General features: G+C 27.1%; 1 long non-coding RNA gene across 1 annotated transcript; it reads left to right on the forward strand.

Annotated features, from left to right (window-relative positions):
- The first annotated feature begins 7,476 nt into the window (after positions 1-7,476).
- Positions 7,477-9,040, forward strand: LOC124941077. Its single transcript, XR_007099594.1, has 3 exons — positions 7,477-7,828; positions 8,721-8,848; positions 8,971-9,040. It is a non-coding gene; the product is annotated as an uncharacterized LOC124941077 (long non-coding RNA).

The raw sequence follows: 9,040 nt of genomic DNA on the forward strand, positions 1-9,040 counted from the left end.
ACAAGCAAATCAAAAAAGTATAATATCATTTCAAGTTATTTTTAATTTGTTGATTTATTTATTTTATTAGAATGAAAAAAAAAATATAATAACATTTCAAGTTATTTTTAATTTGTTGATTTATTTATTTTATTAGAATGAGACCTAAATTTAAATGATAAGTTTGGTGTAAAATGGGAGGTCTATAATTATATATTAATTATATATTATAAATTTATAACATGTTCGAGAGGTGTTGTTAGTTAAATTTAAAAAAAATTATAACTTAATTAATAAATTTTGAATTTTATAACAAATATATCAAAATAAAAAATAAAAAATTATAAAGTTGGAAATGAATTTTAGTCCACTAAAATTATGTAGGAATATTTTAAAATTTTATTTTCAAATTAAATAAACCCTTATTATTTATAATATTATATTTATTTATCTCTATATTCTTGTTTGACCATTATTTTATTTCTTTTTTTCTTAGTTATAGAGTAATGTATTAGTTTTTGTTTAATAAACCAAATAATTTGAATACCCATCTAAAGAATAGAGAAAAAGATAAAGTTAGTTGATTTTATTGATTTTACTAAGTTTGATGAGTTTATCAAGTTAACTCGTCATTAATACATGACTCAATCTTCAAGATTTTACTCGCAACTTTGACAACTTTACTAGTTTATATGATTAATGATATTTGGGAAACATATTTGATTCAATTGTATATTGATATATTGGTTGAGACTATTCTCAAGTAAAATCGTGATTATATCATGTAAATCAATAGTTTTCTATAATTTTCCATTTTATTATGTCAAACAATAATTTCTATCATTTTAGGTCTAATAAATTTTTGTTGTCATAGGTTCCTAATCATATAAGAGAATAAGGCCTCAATGATGAATTATGGAGAATAATTAATTAAACACTTGGCTAATTATACAATTTTCATTTTGATACCTAACCTGACAAAAAAAAATTGTTATCCTGATAAGACATTGACTAAAATTTTTATTTTTATTCTCTTTAAATTAATTGGGGACATGGATTCTAGGTATGACAACAAAATTATATAAACAAATATTTTTTAATTACTAATTTAATTTGAACATTAAAGAAGATATAGTCACTTAACTTGAAATTTTACTATGTTTCAATCTCCAAAAATTTTAAAATTTTAAAATTCAAATTAGATAATATATCAAATGTGTGAATTGCAATTGAGAGCAATATCATTCTAATTGAGTCAAATACTTTCCCATGTAATATCTTTTTTATTTTTACTAACATTTTTTTCTTTACACTCAATCATAGTATTTCTAAACATGATTATAACTACACTCAATTTATTTTTTATGTCAGATTTTATTAGTAACCTAAGGATAAAGATAAGACTACCCGATTCATAATAAAAGCAAAATTATATTTATCTAATTCCTTATATTAATTAATATAAATTAAATTAAGTATGAACCCATGCTAACCCAACTTTAATTATTAATTAATAAATATATATATATTATTATGAATTAATTAAATTTATATATTTTTTTTTATTCATTATACTAATATTTTTAATATATATTAAAAAAGTTTATATATTATAATTTTACATTTTATTTTTATAAAAAAAGTTAATTAATATAAAAAATCTTTTTTTATTGGAGTCCAATTTTTGTGGCAGATAATACAATTTAATTATTTTATTATCGGATTGTTTAATTTTATTTTACTAATTACTAATTAATATGTTTACTATCGTATTTTTTCTTTAAATAATATATTATTAAAAAAAGATAATAATATATTTTTTTTTATAATTATTTGATCAGTAATAATAAGTGTAAGATGATACATTCAATAAGTCTATTTAGTAATTTTAAATTTTTTTTTTTTATTAAAAACATGACTTCTATTTATGTTTTAATACATACTCTTTAATTGACTAAGTTTGAAAAAAATGAAAAAAAAATTGTTATCGAAAAATAGTTGTGGACTATTTGATAAAAAAAAAAAGACAAAAATATTTTATTGAAATATAGTATGACTTTTCGGTTAGAGTAAAGTCCTACAGATTCAGCTACATCTACATGAACTGTTTTCTTGAATATGAGAGATTTGCAGTTTTTAGTTCTAAGTGGTTGAAAGGGAAGGAATTGATAGAAGTTCTTTGGCAATCACATAAGGATGATTTGATATTCCCCTGCAATCACATAAGGATGATTTGATATTCCCCTGCAATCACATAAGGATGATTTGATATTCCCGATAAAATTAATAGAATAATATTAATAGATGTTTAGGGTTTATCGAAAATTCATACAAGGAGATCTGTTGCATAAGCTTGACTGAAAAGTTCAAACTATCACCCAGTCCTGCAGCTAGAACTTTAAGGAAATCTTTAAGATTCTTTATCTCTTGAAATGCTTTGTCTAATTTGCAAGAAAAATTTCTCTGACTGTACAAAAGATCATCCTTCTCTTTTTGTAAATTTTTTTCTGATATCCTCAAATGTTTTATTGAATTCAATATTTCGGTATCTGATCTATAAATTGCTTTCTGAACACAGTAACTGAATGTAAAACAAGCAAGACATTGCAAAACAAGTTTATTTGCAAATGCAGAGCCGAGTAGTGTATAATATCAATGTATTTTCCCAGTAATCAAACATTCATCATTAATCAAAAAATATAAAGTGACTTCCTCTAAAACAAAGTTCAACTCCGCAAGTGTGCTCTCTTCTTATAGTGATTGAGAACTTCTACTTAAATCTTAAGTTCCTGAATTCAACTAGATTGCCAATCTAGGGATTAGAGCATGTATTATAAATTTCAATTCATCATGATTCTTCTTCTATATTGTAAAAGTTGATTTTTGACATAAAAATTACAACAAATTTCATCATTCTCAATTAATTCACAACATATGCTAGATACAAATTCAAGGGTTTTACTAAAATACAGCATATGTATCATTAATTTTCTATTATTGCAAATATATGTATCAGCTCCGAATTCAAATATAGCATGATTCATTAAGCTATCTATTCGTTCATCAAAACACATGACTGAGATTTCAAACTATTCCTTTATATATTATATTATCTTAAAGAAAAACAAAACAAAAAAACTATTTACCTTGGTAAATATAAACAATCTACATAATAATAGTAATAATAATATTCCGTGGGTTGGTTGGTTTGTGTTTTTCTTTATATATACAGTATGTGATTATATTCTGGAGATAAAATCAAGGGAAATAATTCTATGACCAGGAATGTGGTTTTTGTAGGTGATTTCTGATCAAAAGCTGTGCATAGAGGAGCTCATTCCAAGCATCAGGCACACCAGGAAGGCACCAATGGCTGCAATCCTGGAACATCAAAGGCGATTTTCTCTCTTCCTCGGTTAAGTTCAACTTCCTGAAGACCGACCCAAAACACAAGACATAAGACATTGACCCAAAACACATAGCTATACAAAGATCTTCAACTAGCATGGTAGGAAAATATGAAACTACAAAGAATGAATTGATAAGTAACCAGGAAAATGAAAACATTTAAGATCAATGAGTACAAGAAAAAGCAAAATAAAATAAAATTGAATCGACCTACCTTCCAGAGGGAGAGTAAGCAGCCCTGGCGAATCAGGCGAGTAAGGATCATTACCAACGCAGGGAAGAACATTAGGGTCATCCAAATACCCTATTCTCGCAGCTCTAGTAGAAGATATAAGCAAATCAACCGCTAGCTGACCGACATTTCAGATAGATAAAGCAGGCTGGGATCGAAAGATTCAAACCAACAAGGATAGATAAATTAGGTAAATCCATCGCCTAAAGACTCGAAAACAACGAAGAAATGAAGGAAACCGGCAGAGGAATAATGAAATTTCAATATAACAAACCAGAATCAGAGAAGAAGAATCCCCTGGAAGATTTTTGCCTTCCTCAAGAACAAATTCCATTATGCTAACTTGTAAATGGACCAGTCGGAAGGTGAAAGATGAATATACAGTCGTCCGATCGTATCAGTATTACCACTTTCCTGAACTATTTCGTAGTTTCAGGCAAACCGTGAAAGAAGAAACCACTGTATTTTACAATTCTCTTGCAAAAGAAAGCCATCTTTTCTCTCTCACATACTCTTCCAGGCCCAGCCCAAAAGTATTAAGCCCATATCTGAAAATAACGTGTTCAGTCCAACTCTAAACTACATAAACTTAAACTGGTTCATGGGTTTAAGACAAAGGTTCACTAACATAAATAAATTTAATCATATAAGATTATTAATTTTTTAACTTGTTAATATTACAAATAAAAACGAGTTTGAATAGTTGTTACGCAAAATTAATAACTAATCAAAATATTCTAAAACAAATTTGTATCATATTATAAGTCAAAAACATCGTCGTGTATCAAATTAATTACCACAACACTCATCTTGAATATTATCATAGTCATTTATAATTATATCAATAATATTATTTAGTATTGTCTTTTTTAAGTTTTTTTTACTCTTTTATATTAATTAATAGATCTATTTTAAATAATTTTCATTTTTTAAAATTATTAAATTTAAACATTACAAATAAAAAAAAAGAGTGGAATAACTAACTAGAGAAAATGAAGAAAACAAAAAGTAATGGTAATAATAATAGATGGTGATACAATATTTTCTAGTAAAAGAAAATGTATTTATTGTGAAAATGTATTTATACTTTAGTAAACTCGTACTTTCAATTTTATTATATTCATTTATGTCCCATAATATTAAGTTGAAATATATTTTTTATTTTTTTAACTGAGAATTTTCTAGAGACACTTTTAATTTACACTAACAATAGAGAGTATGAATGTAAGTGATGATTAATTTGTAATCATCAGTTAAGGTGCTGTTCGGGCTTGGTGAAGTCAACAAACTTTGGTGCTTCAATATTCTCGTAGATCTCTTCATCATCTTCTCGGTCTTCCGAGATGAACAATCAGATTTGATATTCCCTGTAAAACAAAACAAAACAAAAGAATTAAAATTTGTTACGAAAGAAGATGGAGAAAAGTAAATGAAAGGAAGAATTTCCAAGTTGCTAGATTATAAAGGAAATGTTACGAATACAATGGATTAGAATTTAGTTTATAATTGGTAGGTTGAATAACATGGGCATGTTACCTAATGTTGTCGTTGTTAAGAAATGATTTTATTATTTTATGAGATTAGGAGTTCGTTGTTAAGAAATGATTTTATTATTTTATGAGATTATGAGTTATTTGTTCAATTAAATCTGAATAATTATATAAACAAGCTCAATAATAATTTAAATCAACTTATTTTATAAGACCAACTATTTTGAGAAAATTAATTTATGTGAACATATGACATATTATTCAACCTACCAAGGTGGTAAATATCAAATTCTCAATCATTATTATTGTATAAATAATTTTATTCTAAAAAATCTCACATTTCTTCCCAAAAATTGACCAAATCCATTTCTTTATTTCAGATAATTTTATTCTAAAACAATTAAAGTATATATTTATATATAAAAAAACAAACAAAAAAGTATAAATGGTGGCCGAAAAAACATCATTCATGTATCAAAAGTTATTATTATATGATAGAGCCTAAAACCTCAATTTTGGATTGGTTTTATCGTCGTATAACGTATTCATTTGATATAAACAACTCATTCTAATAACAATGTGTAGATGCTCGTATAGAAAGATTATAAACAATAATCATGATTCTATTGTTGTTAATTGAAATTTTGAATTATTATCTCAATCATTCTCATTCAATGATGCTCTTAAATGTGAATATGTGATATAAATATTTGTTTGTTTCCATGTGATGCCTTCCTTAACCTAAGTTTCCTCAATCGAATGAATGAGAATCAATTAGGACAAAGTTAATTGTGACTATATATAGGTTAACTTATTTTAATTTATCCCAACTTCAAAAGAATTTTATACTTTATGCTTAAAAACATTTTAAAATTTTATTTTGATTCATTGTATAAATGTATTATTTTATAAAAGATAAATTTTATAATCTATTTTAAATGATATTTTATAGTTTAAAAAATTATATGAATCATCTTAAATTATAATAAAATTGTAAAAATTGTAAAAATAAAATAAAATAAACTAATTACTTATACTAATACTAATGTGATTATAATTTTAAAAAATAAAAATATATTTTTAAAATTTTTATACTTTTAATTTATTTTAATGTTTTATTTAGATATACTTTTCATATGTAATAAAAAACGAATTAATCGAGTCGAATAAATGTGTGAATGGATTCAAAACATATTAAATATGTCAAAATATATTAAACGAGTTAATAACATATTAAACATGTTAAAACGTGTTAAATCAGTCAAAAACGTATTAAACGGATCAAATATATATGAATCGGGTCAAACCATGTCAAATGGATTAACACATATTAAACGAGTCGAAAATATATTAAACGGATCAAGTACATCTTAATCGAGTCAAACTTATAAAAAATGTTAATTAAGTGAAATAAATTAAAACATGTAAAACAATTTTAAAAAATATTAAGAATGAGAAAACAGAAAATAAGTTGAATATATTAAGGATGTGAACACAAAAAATGAGTTGAATAAATTTGAAAAATAAGATTTCCATTTATTTAATCCTAAATGTGATATCAATTGGTATAGCAATTTAATACGTAGACAAGCCTGTCATGGGTGGGTGCGGTTCTAAATAAATTTTCAATCCAAAAATTCAACACAAAATTAAATACTGAAAACCTCACCAATTGAGAACTACGTTCAGACTTGATTTCTCCCTTTATGAGAATACGTAGGCAGTCTGCCATGGATGCGGTCCTGAATAAATCTTTAATCTAAAAATTCAACAAAAAATACAGAAAACTCCACAAGTTGAGAACTACGTTCGGACCCGATTTCTCATTTTATGAGAATACGTAAGCAACTTGTTATGAGTGCGGTTCTAAATAAATCTTTAATCCAAAATTTGAACATAAAATCAAATACTGAAAACTCCACAAGTTGAGAACTACGTTCGGACCTAAAGGATACGTAGACAACTTGTCATAGATGCAGTTTTCTTTAATACAAAATTGAATATTGAAAACTCCACCAGTTGAGAATTACGATTAAGACCTGATTTATATGTTAATTAATATTAAAGACAACTTTTCTTTTTAGTAAAATTAACAAAGAATTAAAAAGTCAACTAAACATAAACATGAATATAACAATCTTCTTCTATAATCAAAGTTGTTTATTTTTTATTATACGTGCGTATATATAACAATAATATATACTTAATAATTATAATATGTATACTTAGGGTTTTAAATACTTAGAGTTATTTAAAAAAAACATATTAAAGTAATTAGAATCCCAATTATAACTTTTCAAAATCCGAGGCGTAACCTTCGTCCCTATTCCATTCACAGTTCACAAACCATGCTTCGCCTCCAATTTCAACGAGAGAGAGGAAACAGACCGAGAGCGCCGCTTTGTTATCTCATCCTCTACTTTAAACCCTAATTCTCCTCCTATGATCCTCAAGCGACTCAAATCCAGCAGGCGCAACTTGCAGCCGTCCTCGTACTGGATCCGGCGCCCTTCGAGTCACTCATCTCATGTCAATGTTCAACGAGCAATGATCCGAGGCCGAGCTTATCTTCAACCTCTGCAAGCAGAATGATCCAAACTCTCTCGTCCCCGCATTCGGATGTGAAGCTTGCAGCCCTCATGTCTCTGGTTAATTTCATCCAGTGCTTGACGAATTCGAGCGACCGAGACCGGTTCCAGGAATTGCTGTCAACAATTAGGTCATTTCATTAATTTTCCCCAATTTGATCTTGTTCCGAATTCTCGTTCGGATGAGGTATTAATTTGTTAATGGTTTACAATATAGACTATTGGAGAAGATGAAGGCATAAGTTAATTCAGATCATTCTAGGTCAATTTCAATTTGTTATCAGTTACTCTAGATTTGATTTCTTGAAGAATCCTTCATCTCTACTTTTTTTTTTGTCTCTGCTTCACCGTTCATGGCTTAACATTCTCTGTTTTCCTTAGGCAGTGTGCTCTTTAAATTGTCATCTTCAATTGCTTTTTTTCTTCCTTATGTGAAACCAATGAAAATATGAATTTCCTTTGTATGCAGTTATGTTTTTCTCTATACAGAATACATTTCAAATGTGATTTTTTTACACAGTAGACTTTTTTCCTCTATATTCAGTTGACCTGACTGAATCTTTAATCAATCAGCTATTATTATTTTGCATCTTTTACAGTTGTTGGATATTTTTATTTTTCTCTATTCAGTTGAAATTGTTTGTTACCTTTCTTTTTAACTTTGGAATTTAAAGGTGATATGTTGTCCTTGTTTTAGGTTGATATTGATCTCTGAAAGGGCATCCAAGGAACAAAAGTCGCAAAAGATAGTTCAGATATAGTAATATTGGATGATAACTTTGCTTCTGTTGTGAAGATTAGTCAGTAGTACATGCTGTTGTCTTATTTGGTTGGAATATAGACTATCTTTGCTTATTAATATGACTTGATCTCTCAATTGGTTTTTTGCTTTTAGGATTTTCTTGCGCACTCTTGTTTACCTTGTTTCAAAAGAGAGAATTTGTTGCATTGTTTGCTAAAATTGTGAGGAAAGTATAATTTGGAATTTGTTCATCGAATGCCATCTCCTTCCTTGTTGTACAGGTTCTTAGATGGGGACGTTCTGTTTTATGCAAAGATTCAAATATTCATCCAGTTTCAATGCTGCTGCACTTGTAATTAATGGTGTTGCAGCAGTTTCTTCTGGTGATGTCCCTCTTAATGCGGTGCAGGTAAATATTATCAATAATCTAAAAGAGCTAGAAGATATAAAAGAAGAGGTTCTCAAAATAATTTGCTTTGTCACATTCTCAGTTTATTGTCCTTAGTTGTATGACACCATACATTATTGCAGATCAAGGCTTCATTAGTTGACACTTAAAGTAAACTTTCTGAAGTGAAGAAACAACAAGACCTGGTGTTTA

The sequence above is a fragment of the Impatiens glandulifera genome, chromosome 6 (assembly GCF_907164915.1).
Source record: "Impatiens glandulifera chromosome 6, dImpGla2.1, whole genome shotgun sequence".
NCBI classification, from domain to species: Eukaryota; Viridiplantae; Streptophyta; class Magnoliopsida; order Ericales; family Balsaminaceae; genus Impatiens; species Impatiens glandulifera.